Source organism: Amphiura filiformis, unplaced genomic scaffold, assembly GCF_039555335.1.
Source record: "Amphiura filiformis unplaced genomic scaffold, Afil_fr2py scaffold_247, whole genome shotgun sequence".
NCBI lineage: Eukaryota > Metazoa > Echinodermata > Ophiuroidea > Amphilepidida > Amphiuridae > Amphiura > Amphiura filiformis.
In genome coordinates this window covers 12908-38575 of record NW_027305711.1, presented here as the reverse complement: position 1 = coordinate 38575, position 25668 = coordinate 12908, and the positions used below count along the sequence as shown (strand labels likewise).

General features: G+C 36.1%; 1 non-coding gene across 1 annotated transcript; it reads right to left on the bottom strand.

The window, feature by feature from the left end:
• Positions 1-18136: 18136 nt before the first annotated feature.
• Positions 18137-18209, bottom strand: Trnav-gac (transfer RNA valine (anticodon GAC)). The gene has a single exon. It is a non-coding gene; the product is annotated as a tRNA-Val (tRNA).
• Between the last annotated feature and the right edge of the window lie 7459 nt (positions 18210-25668).

The following is a 25668-nucleotide window of genomic DNA, read 5'->3' as shown; positions in this document are numbered from 1 at the left end:
GTAATCATCCGATTGCTTATTGGAATATTTTCCACAAAGACCAGATACCTGTCGAAAGGTGAAAAAAAAGAACAAAAAGAATTCAATTTTATGTGCATTATTTTATCGGCTTTCTTATTAATTTGTATGAGGTCGCCATATGGTTAGAATTTGATCCTTTTTTCGTGTGACTTGAGATATTCAGCAGTGTACTTCGGTTATATTTGCTTGTAGAATGTAGAATCTACATAGCGGTTGGTCTTTCTATACATTTGGATGCAAAGGCAGAACAACATGAGACTACTATGCAGCAAAATTGTCTATTTTGTTCAACTTTGTGATTTAATTTTTTTTTCGGTCCTCAAATACTTTCAAAATGTTGTTTTTGATAATATATTACAAATTCGGAATCCCCAATGTGTAATAATTTTGCTATTCAATTGATACTTAAATCTGATTATATTTATCTACAGATATTGGTATGTCATGTCCATGAGTCACGTGCGTATTTATAAAAGCGCATTTATAACCGAAGTGCACTGTTCAGTTAAACAATAAAAGAAAAGAAAATGAGACCTTGCAGTTTAAGCAGATTTTGGAATGATTACAGAAAAATCAAGATAAACGTTGTGTGAACGTTTACGTGTGGAGGTGGTGTGATAACTTTATCAATCGAGGGTAGGAGTGGTAGGCGGAAGCCAGATTAATACCATGCCTTAGCGGGTGAGTTCTATACATACCTGACAAAACTGCCAGCTCACTTTATTTTAAGTCATGTAAGGGACAAACTCCCCTGGTTTACTATTGTGAGATACTCGTATACTTGAATAAATGTCCATTGGGTAGCTTTAAATTCGTAGACTTACTTTTCCATGCCATTCTGGGGTTAATGTAATGTATACTCTTGAGTCTGTTCCCCATAAGATTCGAAGACCGATATCGGTTTCAACACTCTTAAAAATGGAAGAAAGCTGACGGATTCTGATATTTTGGTCGTCCGATTCATAAGGCAAGCTAACTACTCGTTTGCCAATTCCTTTAGTCACCAGTCCTCTGGAATGCATTCTGAAATTATTGTAGTATGTGTCATTAGTGATAATGTTGACACATTTGGGAAGCCCAGATAATTTATTTAATATCCAAGGCACTGTTTTTACTCTTATTTACTTTTCCTCATTTTTCGATGTAATTATTAGGCTACATGTTATCATTTTTACAACCACAAAACGATCGTCCAAGTACTGTTTCCTTACTCATAAATTTCACCGTCGTCAATCTGTAAGCTCAATACAATTTCGCATGAGTCACCATGTGACGCCTCACAATTATTTTGGTCTAACCATATGGTGAAAGACGGTCCTTCGTACACGACGTTTGGGTCTAACCGTGAGCTAGTTTGGGCCATGACATAATCACATTGTCCACGAAAGAAGTAGAACGATCTATCAAAAGTTCTGAACAGATTTCCTGGCGAAAATATGCATGTTGATGGACATGGGTCCTGCGTGCAATTCCACATAGAGTTTCCACATATGCTAGGGTTAGAATTAAAATGTCTAAAGAGTCATATTGTTCTTCATCAAAAATATCCTTCATTACATTGTCAGTTAAACAGTTTTCATTATAACAGAAAGGCACCATATAAACAAAAAAGAAAATAGGCATGATATAAACAAAACAACGACAGATTTGGTAATTATATATTTAACTACGTAGACAAATGTCTATCCTCACCATTCATTGCAGTCTTCTTTCACCCTTGATCCAACGGGCATGATCTCACCATGTCGTAAACATGGACAGTCATATTTAGGAACACATAAGTCCCCGTCAAAATAAGTATCTGTTAACAAAATGACACAATATTAGTAATACACAAAAGACACAAATCGTGTCAATGAACACCCTCAAGTTTTTTGTCATTTGATTTTGTATTTACCAGTGAGTATTTACCAGTCTCTCCCTGTACTCACAGCCGTAACGCTAATTTCGTTACGGCTAGCCATAACAAAATTAGATCTGACGTAGGCGGCGACATTCATTCGAGGTCGCACTTCCTGAAATAATCGGGCAAAGGTTCAGAGGTTATGTTTATCATGTGTCAAAAAGTTTGCCGGGTGATTTTGATTTACGAGAGTTGTAAATCGAGATGTTTACCGTGCGGGCAGTAGCATCCGTCTACGCAGTAGTCTTCACATTCGGGTTCATAGTCAGCATTTTCACAAGTGCGCGGGCAACGTGATCCGCACTCAGTGAAATGTTTCCCGCCAAAACAAGGAACGTCTGCCGGTACAAAAATATATTCGGAATTGTTTTAAACAAATCGATGCTAAATCAATCTGCAACGATTACTTAACTTCAACATTATTTTAAGCATATTAATCGAGAGAAATTGTAAGTGATTAACAGATCAAAACAGGGGTTTTTACAGGTTAAAAACAGGACATTTTAATAGGTCGATGGGCCTTTTAAAGAATAAACTTAGAAGTATATTCTCAACGTGTTTTCAAAAAACATTATGTGATGTTCAGTTGACTTACAGCATAGTTCTTTACTTCTCCATGATAACGTCACTCCTCTGCGTGCGCATTCCCTTGAATACATTGCAAAAGGCTCACAAGGCTCGCACACTGTATTGCCATCCAGTTTGCACCTACACATAGACTCCTTACACATGTCTACAAATGTATCGACTCCGACAATGCTGTGACAAGTTTGAAATTGTTCACCTAGCAGAAGTGCACATATATCAGCAGTAACTTTGTATTCAAGAGGCATTTGCGAATGAAGCTCGCTGCAACATCCAGTCGCATCATCAGGTACATCTTCACAATTGCCATCATAGTCTGAGCTTGGAGGTGCGACCATCTGGTTCCCTAATTGAATAGGTGATTCTGCTTGTCCACTGGCAAACGGTGCAAGAGCGAGATCATTGGTGAAGTCATGATCAAAGTTACCACAAAGACCGCACGTCTGACTTTCGTAGATTTCAGACAAGTCGATGAAAACGGCATTTATTCCGTCAAATTGTACTTTCACCCCTTATAATATTTATTGAAAAGAGAACAAACAATAATTTAAGTTTTATTTCGCCCCGCGGATGCTAAAATTTGAAATTACTGAACATTTTCTTGAAACTTTTTAGGAAGCTGCACGGCTGAAAGAGATACAATACTTTGTAGAAAGAAAAGTTGGCTATGTTCGAAAAGCGCACACGTGCATTTAATAGTTGGGAATGTATAGTAGGGTGAATATAGTGATTACGTGATCAAATTACGTGGAATATGATTATTAGTAGTTTTTGTACTTGAAGCATGTAAAAAGTATGCAGCCTCGTCAAACGGTGTAAACTCTAGATAGAGGGCGCTTTTCAAAATGCCTAAAATGGTCCAAAATTGGAACAAATTGTGTGATTGAGATAATCATGGTAAAAAATAGATCATACTTGACAGGGTATATACTTTTATATTTTGATATGTTTTTTTTCTTCCTGTGTTTTATATTTATGTTTTATGTATGAAAGTTCCGCGCAATCTCCGATCTTATGATCTTTTTTCCACGCAAATCATTTGACCCTGGTCATCACGAGTATTGATAACGCGTGACAGTATGTAGCGCACTGTGTGCGTGGAACAAGTTTGGAAAAGACCTTTTCCCCGTGACGTCACTTAATTGATATTAGGGTCTTAGATGTAAACAAAACGTTCGTTCCCCACGTGCCCGCGATGTGAAAACACCCAGCACTGCGTATTTTCTCCTCGGTTTTGTCATCTTTCACTTCAGCAAAGTAATTGTTTAAACGGGAACTGTTTACTGTTTACCCTTGTTTCAGCTTGATTTGATACTAGAAAATACAAAAGAAACGGAAAAACCGCGATTCTATTTGAAAACTAATCTTTGTTTTGATTTACAATATTGTTTACTTTTTATAGCGTATTGCGAGCTGGCAATCTCGCACATGACACCTAGCGTCACACAAAAGTGATCGCGATCGCAAGCGTGGTATTTGCGTTTGGGCGCGGATGACTTGAATGCTAGACCCAATATCGATTGATTGGTGTCGTCTGGGAGAGTAGCGACATCCACTATTATCGAAGCGACATCCACTACTCAAAATATTGGATCTGCCTGTCGTCTGTCACACGGGGTAGTATTAGAGGGTAGCATTAAAACACAAAAAAAATCCGATTGTTTATTCTCTTCAAAAGAAACAGGTTATGAGGTACAACAGTGCAGCTGCATGCTTACCGTTGAATCCTTCAAATACAAGATATACGCCAAGCGTTTTTATCGTCACGTCTTCTGCGCCAGGTGCTTCAAATGGCAGACGAACCCGTCTTTTATTAATCCTGGCTATGCCTTCTGGGTATAGACCAATTTCAATGCTTTCGGACCTGGCAAAACGTGATTGCATAATTATAAACACAGTAGTTAAGGCAGTATTGTTCATTATTCATTAGAAATTATTAATTTTTAAATGTGTCATTATTTTGTTTTCATCTATATGCGCAGCGCAGGCTTGCCGCACAATGATAAAGGCTGGCTCACATAGCAGCGGCACATAACCCGCGAAAGGTGACGGACGTAACAGGTGGAGGCTGACAGGTGGGAACGACATTAAGCGACAACCTGTGTGTGTGTGCGGGTCGTATAGTCCACCTTGGCCATGTTGGCGTTCCCACTCTTCACAACGTACAGGTCATATACTCAAACATACGCTGTGTTGTGTTTGGGAAGAATCTACTTTTGTATTTTTACTTGTAAAATCGTGGACCATCTATTATAAATCGTAACCCATTGCAGACCACGGTTGCAATGCAGCAGTTATACCCCTCCCTAAACGGGGTTCCATCATCACTCAACATCTGTCACCCTTCGGACAAAGTTCGCAAGCCAATGTCGCACCAAGGTCGTAACAATTTCGTTATTTGCCACAAAGTGTCGTCAGGGTTCGAGATGTGACGTTACTTGCCGTTGTTTTCTCGTCAATGATCGTTGAAAACGACTATCAACGAAATTGTGACGACCTCAAAACGACGGCCTCGCAACGGCATGGAATCACGGAATCACAACTAACCTTTTTGCCGCCACAAAATTTTCAACATGCTGAAAATTTGCCGACGGACGCGACTGATAATTTTGGCCGTCTGCGGTCGCTAGCGGATTCGTCAGCGACAATTGACGGTAGCACATTGGCGGGAAATTAAAAATTGCAATTCGTAGCTTAACGTAGCTTGCAGTATCCCCCTATTCGTCATAGTGTGAGCCAGCCTTAATTATTCCACAATTTACCTGATATAAACCGCATTAAGGCAATCAATGCCATCCTTATTACACTCGTAATTAGTCCTGAGTTCCACAGAGAAAAAATCATTGATACAATCACTGACTAAAGTATAGACACACTTCCCGGGGAAATGGTATTCGAATCCATCAAATGTTCGGAAATGGCCACCACAACTCACAGAACATGTGTCACTGCCATTCAATAGAACACCTTTAAAAAAACACCATATTTGTATATATATTTATATTGTCAAAAGTGTGACTTATCTAGTGACCAACGTCTTAGGATATATTTGACAGACCAAAAGGTGCATTTCGGCATAGTGCATAGTGAGGTACCGTAAAAACTCGATATTTAGCATATGTGCTTACTATCGAGCGCTTTTGAAGATCCCCATCCACAAAAGTGTTAAGGGTTTGAGCAAATCAATGATACATATAGTTATATACAAGCAAGTTAACCTGCAAATGTGTGTCTCAACCCCATTAGGTCAGTTGGTAAAGCGCCAGACTTTGGTACAATTTCGTGTTTCATGCGCTCGATAGTAAGCACGTAATTTATGCTAACTATCGATTTTTACGGTAACCAAAAAAGTCATCTTAAGTGAGAGGGCACAATCCAAAAAAACAAGGACAATTACTAAACAGAAATTACTGAGCTGAAAATATAAGAAGACGCGTAAATGCTGTAACAAAATAAGAGGAAATCAGCTAAAAAGAGGAACTCTCACACACCTATGTGTGTGATATTTTATTATCTTTTATTACCAATTTTGAAAGTACATTATCGGATAAGGACGTAAAAGGTTGCTTTCAATGATATCTTTGTCTAATACCTCAACAACTTACCGAGACGCGAGGCAAATCCTGGTGTGGGATATTGAGTAAATCCAGTTCCTAAATTAATGCAATTTAAATCAAGGTAAAATTAAAACATACTTAGACGAATTAATAGAATTATGTAAAGCTTTGAAATGTATTTGCATGGTTTACGACATGTTCAGACTTACTTGCTGGTGAGAATTATATAGTAAAAATTATACATGTACATTAATTTGTTAATACAGAAATGCATCAATCCTTACCTATATCGCATAAATAGCCTGAGTATCCTGGATCACATAGACACATGTTGGGCCCAATGCACCTACCATTAACACATTCATGTTTGCAAATTGCTAAAACAAACGTAGTTAATTAATTGATTAATTAAACGAATTATTAAAAAATCGATCAATTAATTAATTGACAAATTAATGAATTAGTGAATGAAATACATTAATTAATTAATTAATTCATTCATTCATTCATTTATTCATTCCATCATTCCTTTATTTATTGTTATACATAAGGCTTATTGATGTTTCAATTGCGCATACTCAGAACGCCTATATCCGGTCCGTCGACAAGAGCTAAACAATTTAAAATCCTTTAATGATACCGTGTGAAAAACTGCGACTTTTCGGGAATTTCAATTTTTCATTGACATGATTAACAGCATGCATTAGTAGCATTGGTAGCCTAAACCGTCCAATTGTAATTTGATGTATGGTCTATACTTATACTATACTTTAATATGCAAGACATGAAGACCAATGTGCATATCACAAAAACAAAAATCGGTTTGCTTTTTGGGTTTGTTTTATACTAAGGGTGAGGTTTAGATTTGAAGATTACTAGATCATTGTTATTGTTTTTTTTGTTTTTTTGTTTTTTTTTTGTTAGGTTTCGTCAATGAACGGGCTGTCGAATTTTATGCACTGCTCAAATGGCAAAAGCTTAATATATGCCGGCGCAACAGCCATTTTAACACCAGAGTATATTTATTTTGTAAGTAAATGATAAAACTTTAGCTGATTTATCATGGGTATTTTTATTATGTAGCTAAAATTTCGATTGAAAAAAAATACTCACGAACTGTACAATTGCTTTCTTCCGTCCATCCTGGGCAACATGTTTGGTTAGTGACTGTTTCTGTAACCATAATGGTCCTTACTTTTTCAATCACTATTTTTCTGTATTGTTAAAGAGAAAACCGATGATAATTGTATAATTGTATATTTATAATAATGGGTTAAATGCTTACCACCCACAAGTCCTGCTGAATCTAGAAACTGTAATTATATGGTTTTTGCATAGAAGGAAAATGTAACACCTTTCTTCTATTCCGCACTGGTGACAGTTCTATAACAAGGCTGACTGAATGCCTCTTACATAGCTGCCTTGCATAAATAAATTAAGAATAAGATGGTCTGAAAATGATTACATGGCTACCTCTGAGACCATACTATTATCGGGGTGACACTAAATCTACGTTTTTATGGCTAGAAAGTGTCCCGGGAAAGTGTCGCACGCTATCGATCGCTTATGCATAATTAACACTTTCTCTTACTCGACTGTGGATATTTAGCGACATATTTTCCGGTGTGTGTAACAGAGTAAATATGACATCTAAAGTCACGCGACACCGGACACGTGTAAACTGCTGTGGATCCATCAGGTATTAGTGTTTTCGAAGAATGTCCACTAACTTGATATTGGACATACTGCAGTTACTGTCCGTTTTCCTATACACAATACACAGTGCTCTTTCCCATTGACGCGTGACCTCTAGAAATAGCCTACGTTAAAAGTATGGTGATATGCCTAGTTAACGTCGCTGTGTGAAAAATAACCGGCCAATATTAAAAGTACTCTTCTAAAGTTCTAGAAAATATAGTTTTGTAACATGTCCTAAATTTACGTATTGTCTCATTTCGTAAACAAAGACCACACAGAATTGTTCTCTAGCGCTCGCTTTATAATCGTTCACCCAACTGAAAGGAGAATCCCAGCTCATTGCTCCATTGTACGTGTAAAGCAGACACATATGTTGTGTGTATTTAACCAGAGAAGATATGATTTAATCAGTTGAGCTGTTTTCAATGAGTGTTATCTTGGTTTAATAGCTTTTAATGGGGTTTAAGTCCTGCAAAGGTCGAATTAAATTTTACTGTAGACATGACTGCATCATTAATGACTAATTGCAATAGTAATGTTGAACGTGGGAATTACAGGGTGTCCTTGAAAGAACTGTATCGTCGAAAAATGATTTTTGTGGGTATTTTAGCATAAACCAAACATAACTAAATAACTGATGTGGTTGAGAAATATATCAGCTATCACACACTTTCTGAATTTTGACAATTGACCGCTCCGTTTTTAACACGTTCCGCACAGTCAAATATCTGTCAATGACAATAGACGCCTCTTGATTCGCAGTGAACCGAATACAGATCATCGATTGATATTTGAATCCGTGGAAAGGTTTGAAAATGAGAGCGTTTCGTAAAATTCGTATATTTCATGAACGGTGTGGTCAATAAAAAATTGTCAAAATTCAAAAAGTATATAGCTGATTTATTCCTCAACCACACCAATTGTTTTGTTATGTTTAGTTGTGGCGTTAAAATACCCAAACAATTAAGTTTCCAGTTCTCAGACGATACAGTTCGTCAGGGACACCCTGTAATTATACGAAGGAAATGCGCGACAGCTATAAGATATGACATGCATGTTTGTAGGCTTATTTGAAATCACAAAAACCTTGGTGATGTGGAAATCATGTGCTGATCACCTGAAATAGACAACATTAATAGATTCTCGTCTGTTTTACATAGCTGATAGTGATTGTGTATATTAGATTATTTATCTTTGTTAATTAACATCTCTTTTAATTGAAAACAAACGGTTCCGTGCAAATTTAGAATTCAATATTTTTGAATAGAATTCAACTACGCAGCCAGCTAATTTTAACTTGAGCCATGCATTGTCGGACGCTACTAAATTTAAGTCAAGTTTATACACATTAAATTGAAAAATTGCACTAATTTAATTTATAGAAATGTGATCTTAAATCCCAACAGCGAACATCAACTCTTACTCGGCCCATAGGATTGAGGTCACCACATAAAGATGTAGTTAGTTTGGTGAATCGAACCTGCTGAAGAGAGTAAAAACGCCCTCTAGCATTCAGACCGGCGGAAGTGGGTCAACTACTTTGATCCCATCAAGCAGTATTGATTTGTTTTTCTAAGAAAGTCTTCAAATTTAATAAGGGAATATCTTTTTGCTGAGGTAATGTCCAAATTAGGACTTACTGTCAACAATACGAAGGATTGTGATATAAAATACAAGTGAGTATTTGAAGTCACAAAACATGTGACACCTCACGTGATCTGGCATTATGGCGCTGTATTTGTTTGTGTGTTTGTATTTCATTTTCTCGTAAGACAGAATATCAATATTTACTAATCAGATATTATGGTATTTGCTTCTGGCTCTCAGCATGAATTATTGATCGATAAGTAGGTAAAGAAAATCACACGATATTGACTACGGGTTAGAGTGAAGCACCAATGAACCAAAACGTCTGACTGACGTCACACTGAAGTTGTAGTGACGTGGCTGGGATTCCCGGAAAATCACGTGGGCAGCCTTATGATTTTAAGAATGTCGGCTGGTTGACATGTAGTTAATTGTCATTCATAAGAAACTTATCCATTGAATACATTGCTCACTTTTCAGCCTGACCGCCCAAGATCAGAGCTACCAGAGCGTGAGCTGCTATATTTAAAGAGGGTGGTTTTATTAGGGACCGTGTATGCGAGTTCAGTTGCTGGTTTACAACTTATCTTCAGTTGAGCAAGCACGCATAATTTTTTGATCGATAAAACCTGGTACGAATCCTATATACAACACGGTGCACAGTGTCATCGCCCCGATATCTTCATGGTAGAAATCGCCATGGTAGGTTGAATTCACAGCCACGCATGACCATTTTATTCCGACCTTATGAAACGCATAATTTAGCCAAGTGACCTGACTAAGGCTACTGACAATAGCCTCTACTGGAGTAGTGAGTGCAGCTATAGCCTGCGCGCTGCAGTCCAACGCAATATAAAATTAGAATTTTGGTCAGATTTTGAGTACTAGACGCACGGCCTTTTCTCAAGACGCAAGCTAACGACTATCATATCGGTTCAACACGTATTTTCAAGTGTATGAGACCAGATCTGGTTTCTTGAGACGAAATCATTTACGGGAGATATTCATAATTTTCTACCCCGGTATCCGAAGATTTTCGTCTGATATCAAAATCGTGCATAGCAATTCACGTGTATCGAACCCGGGTATTTATTTTAGTATCTCTGCTGCACCAAATAATTATTAGCCAGGCGATGTCGGTGTGCGGCGTGTGGCTTGTGTTGCAAGATGCGATAGGAGCCTACATGTTTGCTTATTTGCTCATTATCATATTCAAGCTAGGGCTTTGTACATGGACCCAGTCTTGACCCATGGGTGCAAAAGCCGGGTAATACTGGAATAACAGTGAGAGTGGTTGAAAAGGTATGTCTTCTATCGCGTGTATGATCCAGCAGCTGGTTTATATGTGAAAGTATATAATTGATTTCAGGTTGTCTAAATAAGTGTTATTTACGTTGTACGCCGCAGCTGAAGATTTTTTTCCATCCTACACGATCTCCAAATAATGGAGTTGACAGAATATGTTTCAATTCAAACAACTCTCCACCTCCGGAATTGCTCACTTGTATATATATTCAGCTGTTAATATTCGATCTGTAAAGCTTTTTAAAACCATAAAAATATGATATAAAGAAGAATAAAACTGAATAGAAGTTTTGTACTTTACTGCTTCATTAAAATAACATATGTCGTTGGCTGCCTCACGTGGTAAACATCGTTCTTAAACGTTCCTGCAATCTTATTGGTTCTTACACGTGTACATCAACACGATACCCGTACTTGCTTTTTGAACCAATCGGAGGCGCATAGCAACAACAGGACTTGAAGCCCTAGGTAATTCCTTGTAAATGTAGGATTGTATTTGATTAAAATTTGTAATACTTATGATATTTTTATTTGAATTGAAGTGTTTAAGAATGAGAATAAAGGTATTGTTTATAGCTGCTGTCGTGCATCTATCGTCTCATATTGCACGGGCGACATCATTATTTTTGGCGTAAGACTCGAAGCCGAGTTTTACTCAAAATAATGATGTCGCCCATGTTAGTGAAGCACCATTAGATACTCGGGGGGTAGGAAGTTGGGGTCGGGGAAAGAAGGCGACGAAGTTTTGGGTGTTTTTTTTCGCCGGCAAGTTTTTTTTTAATTTCATGCATTATTACACAGTTAGGTGGGGAAAGTGGTTTTTCTTAGTGTTGGTTGGGAAAGTTTTTTTTTTTTGCTCATGTAGTGGGTGAAGTTTTTTTTTTTCAACAACTTCCTACCCCTACCCTGAGAATCTAATGGTGCGTCCCTTATATGAGACGATAGATACACGACAGCAGCTATAAACAATACCTGTATTCTCTAACTACTAGCCATTCGTGTCAATTCAGCCAACTCGGGTTGTCTACGCAAAAAAAGTCTTGAACTTAGTGTATAAGGAACCATTGACTCCTAATCTGTAGAACACATCGGACGTTTAAAAAATAACACTTGAAAAACACATTTGAACATTATTAAACACCATTTTTTTTAAGTGCACTCGTTAACAATCTTTTAACACAGATTTCGATAGTTATTGCTTGTGACGACGCTATAGTGCATAAAGGTATTTTCTTCACTCTTCTTCTATATTAATAATAACGATTAAATGCAATAATAGATTCAGTTTGATACATCAGAATGCATCAAAAGGAAAAGAAAGAAACATATCACGTCTTGTATGTGGATGAAGCTGCGAGATGCTTAGCTTAAATCAATAATGCATTTTTGACATGTTTGTTAAAAGACAGGGTATAGCCAAAAATGGAACAATCACATTTTTATTTCAAAGTATAGATATTAAAAACGCATCGGCATAATATTTTTCCAGCCATGGCTTAATTCTGAATTGTCACCTAATTTGGGTGTACTTTGTCTTGGGTCCAATCTCTATCATGGAACATTTGCTATATCTTTCTAAATATAATGAGTGTTTGTTCTAGATTTGTGTTTTAGCGTTTCATATTTGAAAGAACTAATGTTTAATTGCAACATTTCGAAACCACAAACCTAAACTGGGTGCTATGATGTACAAGATTGGGCTACGAGTATGCATTTTACCAAGTGGGCAATAGGTATTTCCTTCATGTTGCCAAGGCATGACTTTCTTTATTATACTCAAAAACGGATTTTATTATACTAGAAAGTTGTTTACGTGCATGTAGGCTCCTTCACAGCCGGTTTCTGTCGTGTATGTTTACGAATGAGCTACATGCAGACTGGGTTGCCAGGGACTACCAGAACAAAGTATCGTTTTTGACTATAACAATGTCAATATTAGCAAGATTTGGATTTGACCTCCTATCAGGTTTACTGATAACATAATTAATTGGAAATCTGAAATAAACACTTATTTTGTAAACGGGTGAAACTCTATGATTATTTATGGTTGGAAACTTAGGAAATTGCTGTTAATGAAATAAATAATATATTAAACATACATTTTGTTTTTTCAACGATTAAAATCCATTCACAAATAAGGTTTTTACTAGGAACCATTTGACATTAAACATTTTGAACAATTGCTCTATGAAAAAAGGGATATAATTACACCGCTGATCCAGGCTGCTGATAAGCTGTCAACAAGTGTGATCACTGAATTATCTGACCAGACAGGAACCAAGCTGGGTATAAACAGTGCAGAAGGTTACTACCATCACTAATTGATGTTGGGAGTGACACTGGTGGTGATGGTGGTGGTGGTGGGGGGGGGGTAAATACCAGTAATTGGGGGTAGATAGTGGCTTTGGTTTTACACATTTTTGGTATAGCAACTGGACAGTTTATAGTAGTAACAATATATTCAACACATTCAGGAAATAAAGATTGGTTTGAGCCCAGGAATCCCTGGGATTGAGCAATCAGTCTTTTTGATTATAATGTGATCAGTGTAACTACCAATAAACTATACATTGCGAATAAATATCTCAAATAAAATACCATGCTTTTAATGGATTTTAACTGTAATTTACCAAACATTGGTAAATGGTCAAAATAATGGTAAAACACAGAAGAGGTAAAGAACAGAGATATGGAGTTATGAATTGATATGAAATCACTTAGGGATCTAAAATGAGCGTTTATTGCGTTTCGACAGTATTTTTGTGGGACATGAGAGCACCTCAGACCTATCGAATTGCATTCTGAATACGAAGCATGTCTTTCTGATATCAAATAATTTTCATTTTTGAAAATCACAATATAATACAAATTTTATGACAAATTATAAACATTTGATATAATAACAGTCCTCGAAGTAAATTATATAAATCTAATGACATATTCTTAAAGTGTGTGTAGCAGGGAGGAAAAGCCGACGGTCAATTGAAAATTTTGACCTTTCATATTGAAGATATGGATTTTTTTTCCAAAAAGACCTAATTTTTTTTTTATAAAGTTTACTTCAAGTACTGTTAAATATCAAAAATATTAATTTTTAATGATTTGCCATAAAATTTGTATTAAATTGCTAATTTCAAAAAATCAAAATTATTTGATATCAGAATGACATTCTTCGTATTCAGAATGCAATTCGATATGTCTGATGTGCTCTAATGTCCCACAATAAATACTGTCCAAACGTTCATTCCCCAGCCCTTAAGCAGCAAACATTCTTAAGGTTGTCTGCATATAGATTGTTGTATAACTCGGATGATGTGATTTCAATTGAGCAGTTTGTTACAGGTATGAATTAAAGGAGTATTTTGTGATCCTATCATCCTCTTTTTCTTCTTATTCCAAAAATTTCAGTTGATTCCGATTTTGCGTTTGCGAGTTATGCATGATTATGTGTATTACAATGCTCCGTAGACAATGTGTTGTAATTTCGTATACCAGAACGAAATTCAAATTTAACGATATCTTTGCAAAACGAATTAATCTGCTAGAAATATTTTGTAAATAAACATTATGTAGCCACAGGTTTCCAGTGGTATAAAAATCTCAACTTTTTTGAGAAAAGTGGGGGGGTGAGGCTGTGGATCACGAAATGCCCTTTAAAATGTAGACCTATTTCGCACACATTTTTCAATTCAGCTTTCAACATGAAAATTTTGAGTATTTCCTAGTATGTCATTGGTGGTGTATTTACCAATAAATACCAATATTTCACACCCGGTTAGTTGTGCCAAACATTCAAATTTACTAGCATTCCAAGTACTTGCAATTCAAAGTTATTTAGTTGATCTGCATCCATGGCGTTGTCTTTTTAAAGACATTTCTTGTTTTTAAATAACGTAGAGGAACTTTTAAGTTGGTTCAAATATCCGATTATGTGAGCCACGTTATTCATAATCATCTTGCTGAGCACATAGATTATTGTTTGTTTATCGTGCAGTGCGCATCATGGGCAACAACAGAATGTTCTCGCAGTAGAATTGTTTTTGTGACAGTGAACGGTTTTTTAAACACTAGATATGAGGAATATCTGTTCATTAACTATCTATAAATATGGAAATAAAATATAGTATCTTTTTTCAGTAAACAAAAGGAAATTAAAGTATCATTAAAGGATTTCTTGTTGCTTGATGCACACCTCTCAATATTCACTACCAAGCGATATCCGCGATTATGATGTTTTATAGACCGTTTCAATAATATTCTTATTTTGTATTCATATTCATATTTTATTTCCATAAAACTCAAAATCATTATAACAAAAGACATACAATTAAATGAAATTCCACCCTATTATGTCTCTTTGGAGACATAATAGGATATAACCTTTGAACCCTTGCATGAAATGAACGCAACTAAAGTTAGACTATAGGCCATGCGTCTCTACGGCCCTTGGTTTTCCACTTCCGTAGTCCCCTATTGGGCAGAAAAATTTCCACGTTTTACTTGGCACATTTAGGAGTTATTTAGGGTTAAAAATGTGTTTTTCGTGATTTTTTTCCATTTTTGCCCCAAAATATCAAATATTAAAATAGCTGTAACTTTCAAAATAAATTGAGTAGAAATTTCATTTCTATTGTAGATGTTATACATGTCACATGGATGTCTAACACTGGTGAATAAAAATGTCACAGCACATCTCTAAAATATAAAAATAATAACAAGAAACATATTTTTGTGCTATTTTGGCAATTTTTGAGCTAAAAATGTAATTTTTGCATGGGGAAAAATAAATATATATTTTATTGATTTAAAAAATATGTCATTATGTCAACCTAGTTATTCTGAACAAAAAAGTTATGATGGTGAATGTCTGTGACCTATAGTTTTTGATCTATGGCCCTTTCAAATTCACATAAAATACGTTTTTGTTCAATATTTCCAATATTACGCCAAAAACGGTCCTTTATTGCCATTTTAACCAACTTGTTAGTTTTTGGAAAGTGAGAACTTCACTTAATAATATGGACATGTAATTTTACTTTAATGTTAAGCTATTTCAAGATCCACTAGTATGCCCACTACCGGGGTAGCAGCAATGTTATCTACTTTCAATGCAGTACAATGATGACAAAAATGATTTTGCTGCAGTAAAATTGACCAATATAATTGCTGCTGCCATGGAAACCAATCTACCAGTGGATCTACAAATAGCTTAAAATGAAAGTACTATAATATATCCATAATATATGTGAAATTCCCACTTTCCAAACACTGACAATATTGTTAAAATTACAAAAAAGTACCATTTTCAGCCTAATATTGGAAAAATTGACAAAAACATGCTATTTTAGTCCATGTGTGAATTTGAAAGGGCCGGCCATAGATCAAAAACTATAGCTCACAGCCATTCATCATCATTAACTTTTTTGTTCAGAATAACTAGGTTGATATAATGACATATTTTTAAATCAATAAAAATATATATTTTTTTTCCATGCAAAATTACATTTTAAGGTCAAAATGGCTAAAATAGCACAAAATATGATTTTGGCATATTCTTTATATTTTAGAATATTTAGAACATTTACAATAGAAATGAAATTACTACTCAATTTATTTTTAAAGTTACAGCTATTTTAATATTTAACATTTTTGAAGATTTGTTTTCAAGCTGGAAGAATGGCCCACAATGTAACATTTGTATAATGTGATGAAGATCCACCATGTCAACATAATTATGTCATACAGATTACCGTATGTTTTGGTATAATTGATGAATAAATAGCCCTATCGTCCAAAATGACCAAACTGCCTCAGTATGATAAAGATATAGATGTGCCTCTAAACAGTGTTTGCTTTTGCTGCTACTGTTGTTGTTGTTGTTGTTTTTGGCTTTCACAAAGGCGAATATAGAATATACCTACATGTAATTTATCATATTTAGTACAAGTTTAAATTCATCTTGCCAAGATAGCAATATGCGTTAACCCTTTGTGTTCATGTGCGTTAAGCACTCGGATGATTAGATTTGGCAAAAGGTATTGATTAAATCAGCATTTTCAACTCATCCTGGTTTCAGTATAACGACATCGTTTAATTTGTCATGTTAAAAATATATATTTAAAAAAAATAGATCTTGCTAATCGCGCAGATAAAGATAAGATAACCACGCACACCGACACCGCCTGGCTAATAATTATTTGGTGCAGCAGAGACACTAAAATGAATACACGGGATCGATACACGTGAATTGCTATGCACGATTTTGATATCAGACGAAAATCTTCGGATATCGGGTTAGAAAATGATGAATATCTCCCGTAAATGATTTCGTCTCAAGAAACCAGATGTGGTCTCATACACTTGAAAATACGTGTTGAACAGATATGATAGTCGCTTGAATGCGCTTTGAAAATTGGCCGTGCGATTTGGACTCAAAATCTGACCATTTTATATTGCGTTGGTCCTGTATGGACTACAGCGTGTAGTACAGCTGCACTCACTACTAGGCAGTATAAAAGTCGATAACCATTGACCTCAATGGGGTATACAAGCTTATTCACGCACAATCAAGATCAATTACCCGGCTATTGTGAGTAGCCTTAGTCATGTCCCTCGACTAATTATTCGTCTCAAAGAGCTTCAAAGGTCTGAATCAAATGGCCAATAGTGACTGTGGATTCAACCTACCATGGCGATTCCTGCCATGAAGATATAGGGTCGATGACACTGTGCCACGGAGTTTGTTAATATGTTGATAGGAATACAAATCACGTTGCCATTGTATCAGTATATGTAGTTGAATATATCGACATCGTTCTATAAGCTAACACCCTAACGGTTTCCATTTATTTTTCATTAGCACTTTAGAGTTCCATACTATCAATCTTACGGTCCAATTCTTTCTCTTCCTGCTGTCTGTCTTATTCAAATCAAATTATATTTGGTAAAACACATGGACGACGAAAAGCAATAAAACCATAAAACTAGCATTGTAATGTTGTTTTTTCTTATATCATATTGGAAAGATGCAAAACTTATTTTGATTATGTTCATTTAATACAAAGTATGAGTTATCACTGTTTTAATATTGCAATTTTGGGTAAATGAATTTGTTTTGGAAAGAAAAAGAATACACCAACTTTTTGCAAAGAGCCCCACTATTTATAGTTAACCCCGTCATTAACATATTCATATAGATTTGCTAATTGAAGTGACAGTGACATCATGACATTGGAATTTATTTGGGTGTTAGTGGTTAAAAGAGACACACATAAAGTATTGGCACCCAATTTAATATTAATGGCCATTACTTATAGAAAATCGGGAGGTTATAGTAGCCCCCGTCCCTTCCTTATGTATGATAAACAGACAGGGGAAAGAAGAATTACGCATCGCACACTAGCACATTTAAACATGAATTTACAAATGGAAACATAACATGCATAGGCAGATATACCAGAGAAAAAACTCCGGACATACCTGCCTGTGTGGGGACTTGAACCCCAGACCTCTCGCTTGTCGGGCGAGCGCTCTAACCACTGAGCTACACAGACTGTCTGGTACTTATGGATATGAGCAGTCAAGGGTGAACAGTACAAACAACACATTACACACCAGTGTACGAGATCAATTAATGATGCTTACCCGCCAGCCTAATATAATCATACAAACAGAGGAAGAGGCTTACGCATCATACACTGGAACATGGGGAAAGAAGAATTACGCATCGCATACTAGCACATGTAAACATGAATTTACAAATGGAAACATAACATGCATAGGCAGATATACCAGAGAAAAACTCCGGACAGTGGTTAGAGCGCTCGCCCGACAAGCGAGAGGTCTGGGGTTCAAGTTCCCGCACAGGCAGGTATGTCCGGAGTTTTTTCTCTAGTATATCTGCCTATGCATGTTATGTTTCCATTTGTAAATTCATGTTTAAATGTGCTAGTTTGCGATGCGTAATTCTTCTTTCCCCTGTTTATTGATATATTAAGAATAACGATTAAGCATCATTAATTTGATCTCGTGCACTAGTTGTTATGATAAACAGGTTTTTTCTTTATGTTATATACCTACTTTACTGTTAGTGTTAATTTATATACCATGATAGCAATCTGGCTTAGGAGTTTTGTGTTACTGTGCGTAATGCTTTAAGGGGGTACTACACCCCTGCCCAAATTTGTGCCTATTTTAGCATTTTTCTTAAAAATGCTAAAAAATTTCTTAATACGGTAGCGCATTGGGGACAAGTAAGATATGTATATTATAGGGGCAAGGAATACAACTACTGTGCAGTAAATTTTATTTCAGCACAAACAACAGTTGTGGGGTTACAGTCAAAAATGAGGGAAAACCAATATTTGATCAATAAATCAATAACTACTTGCTTTGAGTTGCTGAATTTTTAGTACAGTAGTTGAAGTCCTTGCCCCTATAATATACATATCTTACTTGTCACCAATGTGCTATAATTTTTAAGAAAAATACAAAAATAGGCATACAATTGGCCAGGGGTGTAGTACCCCCTTAAGCTGATTAGATTTTGAAAAATACACGGTTTCCAAAAAGTATATTGATTCATTTAGCTTTTTCAATGCATCGCGATATCAGTATGACTATAGTGTTCAATTTCCCATGTTAAAAAAGATACATTAGAAATGGATATTTCGCATCGCGCAGTCAAAAAAAAGATAATCATGGAGCCTGTTATTACCAATTACGCTGTGAATGTGACACACATCTTTCTAAAAGCAGACACCCTAATGGTTTACATTCATCTTTAATTAGTACTAGAGTGCCATACCATCAATTCTACCGCTGAATATTTTCCCTTCCTGCTGTCTTCAAATCAAATTATTCAAATGGATGACTTTTTATGACAGGTGTGATGACGGCATGTTTTAGCTGAGAAGGAAATACACCTGCACTGAAGGAAAGGTTAACAATGTCATATATCATGGGAACAAACATCTGGGGATTCTGTTTTATGAACCAAGTTGGGACTTGATCCAAAGAGCAAGTCTTAGCAGCGCTTTTCATAGTGTACTTTACTTCATTATGTCATCATTACTGACAACATCAAATTCAACAAGATTACATTGAGTATTATGAACAATTTCAGACATATCATTATTAGCAGCAGGTAAGCAACTAAGTTCAGATTCAATACTCTGATATATCTTGGACACCTTGGTGGAAAAGAATTCACCAAATTCATTGGCCAGTTTACCAGCATCATTATGAACAGGTAGCAGCTTGTTTGTCATATTTAACAGAGTGTTTACGGTCTTAAATACAGTCTTTGTATCAGCACCTTCAGGCTGTTCCTTGTAGTACCTTTGCTTGGCTTGGTCAAGCAGATTATTAACCATAATTCTTTGATTAACATACTTCCTATGGGCATCTGACTTTAACTTTCTCCAGACACGTTCATATTTACGACGCAACCGTCGTGCCTCGTGATTATTGTACCACGGCTGCCGGGGCCTACACGTACGCTCGACAGTCTTAACAGGTGCGTGCTCATCAATAACACCGGTGATTGTGTGTTGGTACAAATCAACTAGCCTCGGTTCGAGGCGTTAGGGCACTAGGATAGTTTTTTTTTCCTTTTTGCTTCTTGATATATTTATCTTATTTTTTTTGTCTTTCATTTGTCTTTTTTGCTTCGATTTATTTTTATTCTGATCTCTCTAAGTGTTGTCCTGTCCACCTACCTCTGATCTGCAGAGGTCCTGCTTGCCATGATTTAAACAGGCAGGGATGTGACTATGTATAATAGAGAAAATTGCTGATCCCAATTTTCATCACTTAAACTGCTATCAACTACAAGAAATTCTCAATCTATAACTGGCTCCGTTAGTGATCTTTCTGGTGGCCTCAAGAAAGAATTAGAAGGAGCCTATCTACACTGAGAACTTTACAGTGTTGTGAGTTGTGACATAAAACTGATTGGAATCAGCAATTTTCTCTGGTTATTTTCTCAGAACCATGACAACAAAGAGAGGTAATAATCTGATATTATCATGTACAGATCAGAGGTGGGTGGACAGGATATGAAGATACAAGAATAAAAAATAAATCGAGAAGCAAAAAAGGGGAACACCATCCCAGAGCCCAGAAGCCTCGAACGGAGGCTACAAATCTAGCCTCGGTTCGAGGCGTTAGGGCACTAGGATAGTTTTTTTTTTCCTTTTTGCTTCTTGATATATTTATCTTATTTTTTTTTTGTCTTTCATTTGTCTTTTTTTGCTTCGATTTATTTTTATTCTGATCTCTCTAAGTGTTGTCCTGTCCACCTACCTCTGATCTGCAGAGGTCCTGCTTGCCATGATTTAAACAGGCAGGGATGTGACTATGTATAATAGAGAAAATTGCTGATCCCAATTTTCATCACTTAAACTGCTATCAACTACAAGAAATTCTCAATCTATAACTGGCTCCGTTAGTGATCTTTCTGGTGGCCTACAAGAAAGAATTAGAAGGAGCCTATCTACACTGAGAACTTTACAGTGTTGTGAGTTGTGACATAAAACTGATTGGAATCAGCAATTTTCTCTGGTTATTTTCTCAGAACCATGACAACAAAGAGAGGTAATAATCTGATATTATCATGTACAGATCAGAGGTGGGTGGACAGGATATGAAGACACAAGAATAAAAAATAAATCGAGAAGCAAAAAAAAGGGGGGGGGAACACCATCCCAGAGCCCAGAAGCCTCGAACCGAGGCTACAAATCAACAAGCTGATCGGCAGTAGTACAGCAACGAGATTCAAACTGAGAAGATAAGTCAGACTCAAAGGATTCTAAGTCAATGTTTCTTAATTTACGAAAGGTGATAAGAGTTTTCTTTGGATCTGGTTTGATAATTTCAATACTGCAATGAATGACATGGTGATCTGAAAGCCTAGGACCAGTGATACAGTTAGTGATAAGATGTTCAGTTTCACGAGATATCACCAAGTCTAGGGTATGGTCATCTCTATGCGTAGGACCAACAACATGTTGGACAAACCCAGATCCTGCCAGGGTGGTAAGGACATGAGATGAGTCGTACTTGGTAGGGATGTCAGCATGTACATTGAAATCACCAGCTAAAACTACCTTCCTGTTAAGGGAGTTAACAAACTCAATGAGCTCATCAAATTCCCTAAGATAGTCCTTTGCCTTCAAACTATTTTCTTTGGATGATGGAGGCCTGTAAACTATGAAAATATACACACTACTATTTGAGTCAGTGAAACAAGCATGCTCGAAAGTTGTGAATGTCAGGCCTGTTGGGAACAGTCGGAGTCCGAACTCTTCTTTCACTATCCCTACGATTCCGCCACAGTGGTTCCCAGAAGCTCGGGGTACATTGAAGAACTGTATCCAGGAGGTGTTACTTCACCAGCAATAACATCATCAGAAGCTCTTAGCCAGCTCTCTGTGATGAATACCAAGTCCGCAGAGTGTTCCATGATGTAAGATGAAAACATTGTTGTCTTCTTACTTAGTGATCGGGCATTCCATATAAGAAGGGTACAGGTCTTGGGGTTACCTTGAGGCATATCACAGGAGTAACAGTGAGAGTAGTTGAAAAGGTATGTCTTCATAAGAAACTTATCCATGGAATACATTGCTCACTTTTCAGCCTGACCGCCCAAGATCAGAACTACCAGAGCATGAACTGCTATATTTAAAGATGGTGGTTTTACCAGGAACCGTGTATGCGAGTTGATATACTGTTACTGGTTTACAAATTATCCTCAGTTGAGCAAGCACGCATAATTTTTTGATCGATAAACCCTGGTACGAATCCTACAACACGGCGATAGGAGCTTACATGTTTGCTTATTTGCTCATTATCATATTCAAGCTAGGGCTTTGTACATGGACCCACCCATGGATGCAATAGCCGGGTAATACTGGAGTAACAGTGAGAGTAGGTGATAAGGTATGTCTTCTATCGCGTGTATGATCCAGCAGCTGGATTATATGTGAAAGTATATAATTGATTTCAGGTTGTCTAAATAGGTGTTATTTACGTTGCACGCCGCAGCTGAAGATTTTTTTCCCATCCTACACGATCTCCAAATAATGGAGTTGACAGAATATGTTTCAATTCAAACAACTCTCCACCTCCGGAATCGCTCACTTGTATATATCTATTCAGCTGTTATAATTCGATCTGTAAAGCTTTTTAAAACCATAAAAATATAATAAGAAGAATACAACTGAGATTATAGAAGTTTTGTACTTTACTACTTCATCAAAATAACATATGTCGTTGGCTGCCTCACGCGGTAAACATCGTTCTTAAACATTTCAGAACGTTCCTACAATCTTATTGCTTCTTACACGTGTGCATCAACGCGATACCCGTACTTGCTTTTTGAACCAATCGGAGGCGCATAGCAACAACGGGACTGATCGACTTTAAGCCCTAGGTAATTCCTTGTAAAATGTAGGATTTAATTTGATTAAAATTTGTAATGCTTATGATATTTTTATTTGAATTGAAGTGTTTAAGAATGAGAATAAAGGTATTGTTTATAGCTGCTGTCGTGCATCTATCGTCTCATATTGCACGGGCGACATGATTATTTTTGGCGTAAGACAACTCGGTTTCGCCTCGAAGCCGAGTTTTACTTAAAATAATGATGTCGCCCGTGTTAGGGACGCACCATTAGATACTCGGGGGGGGGGGTAGGAAGTTGGGGTCGGGGAAAGAAGGCGGCGAAGTTTTTGGGGGTTTTTTTGCCGGCATTTTTTTTTTTAATTTCATGCATTTATACACAGTTAGGTGGGGAAAGTTTTTTTTTTTAGTGTTGTTGGGAAAGTTACTTTTTTTCTTTTGCTCATGTAGTAGTTTTTTTTTCAAAAACACTTCCTATCCCACCCTGAGAATCTAATGGTGCGTCCCTTATATGAGACGATAGATGCACGACAGCATCTATAAACAATACCTTTATTCTCTAACTACTAGCCATTCGTGTCAATTCAGCCATCTCGGGTTGTCTACGCAAAAAAAAAAATTGAACTTAGTGTATAGGGAACCATTGACTCCTAAGCTGTAGGACACATCGGACGTTTAAAAAATAACACTTGAAAAACACATTTGAACATTATTAAACACCATTTTTAAGTGCACCAGTTAACAAGCTTTTAACACAGATTTCAAGGTGTGTTAGCTTAAGTTGTTACTTGTGACGACGCTATAATGCATAAAAGTATTTTCTTCACTCTTCTTCTATATTAATAATAACGATTAAATGCAATAGTAGATTGAGTTTGATACATCAGAATGCACCAAAAGGAAAAGAAAGAAACATATCACCTCTTGTATTTGGATGAAGCTGCGAGATGCTTAGCTTAAATCAATAATGCATTTTTGACATGTTTGCTAAAAGACAGGGTATAGCCAAAAATGGAACAATCACATTTTTATTTCAAAGTATAGATATTAAAAGCGCATCGGCATAATATTTTTTTTAAATAACATAGAGGAACTTTTAAGTTGGTTCAAATATCCGATTATGTGAGCCACGTTATTCATAATCATCTTGCTGAGCACATAGATTATTGTTTGTTTATCGTGCAGCGCGCATCATGGGCAACAACAGAATGTTCTCGCAGTAGAATTGTTTTTATGACAGTGAACGGTTTTTTAAACACTAGATATGAGGAATATCTGTTCATTAACTATCTATAAATATGGAAATAAAATATAGTATCTTTTTTCAGTAAACAAAAGGAAATTAAAGTATCATTAAAGGGTTTCTTGTTGCTTGATGTACAATATTCACTACCAAGCGATATCCGCGATTATGATTTTTTATAGACCGTTTCAATAATATTCTTATTTTGTATTCATATTCATATTTTATTTCCATAAAACTCAAAATCATTACAACAAATGACATACAATTAAATGAAATTACACTCTATTATGTCTCTTTGGAGACATAATAGGATATAACATTTGAACCCTTGCATGAAATGAACGCAACTAAAGTGCCTCTGGCCGATTAAACTACATTACTTGTATAATGCATGAACTATTATATCGTTGTGCTGTTATTTGTTTTATTTTTTAAAATAAACACAATTTCACGATTTCATGTATATAGCTGATATAATTGAAAATTGAAAGAATATGGTCTCATAATTGGCTTTGACCTTTCCTTAGAGAGATGCTGACTAAGGTCACACAAGAAGTATGCGAAAATTTTGTTTATTTATTGTTTTCATAAAGCTATAGCCCTTAGTCATAAGATCATCGAGGTGTATCGTCTTAGGTTAGCAACTATTTTAAGCATCTTGCGAATGGTACTGGGCTTTGGTAAAAATTGCATTGATCATTTCATAGCGAGCGTGTAGAAGAATTCAAATATCAAAGATATACTTTTGTAGGTCCTTTGGCTATTGAGTTTAATGTTGTACAGAGGGCTGAAACAACAACACTTTTGTAAAACGTACATAACAGTACTTATTAACAACAATAAAGCAAGCAACTTTTCAAAGTATATGATTTATAGAATGAACTTTTGCAAACCATCAAAATGTTATTTTTCAGTAATATATTGCTTTAGATATCGAAAATCGATTTTTTTTTGCCTCGACCAACAATACTTAGTCTACCCTTTACACGGTGTCAAAACGTTTTAGCATTTCCACCTGAAATAAGTAAGAGGAATGTGTGGATGTTCTCAATCAGCTAGTAGTTATATTTGGAAATAAAATTCCTACATCACGTTTGTTTTTATTGCAAACTTGGCCTGATGAGGTTTAGAGGTTCCAGAAGCAACATAACTAGTTTCAAATAAGAGATTTGTTTTCAAGCTGGAAGAATGGCCCACAATGTAACATTTGTATAATGTGATGAAGATCCACCATGTCAACATAATTATGTCACACAAATTACCGCAAATCACCATTTTGAACTCATCCTGGTTTCAGTATAACGACATCGTTTAATTTGTCATGTTAAAAAATATATATTTAAAAAAAAATAGATCTTGCTAAT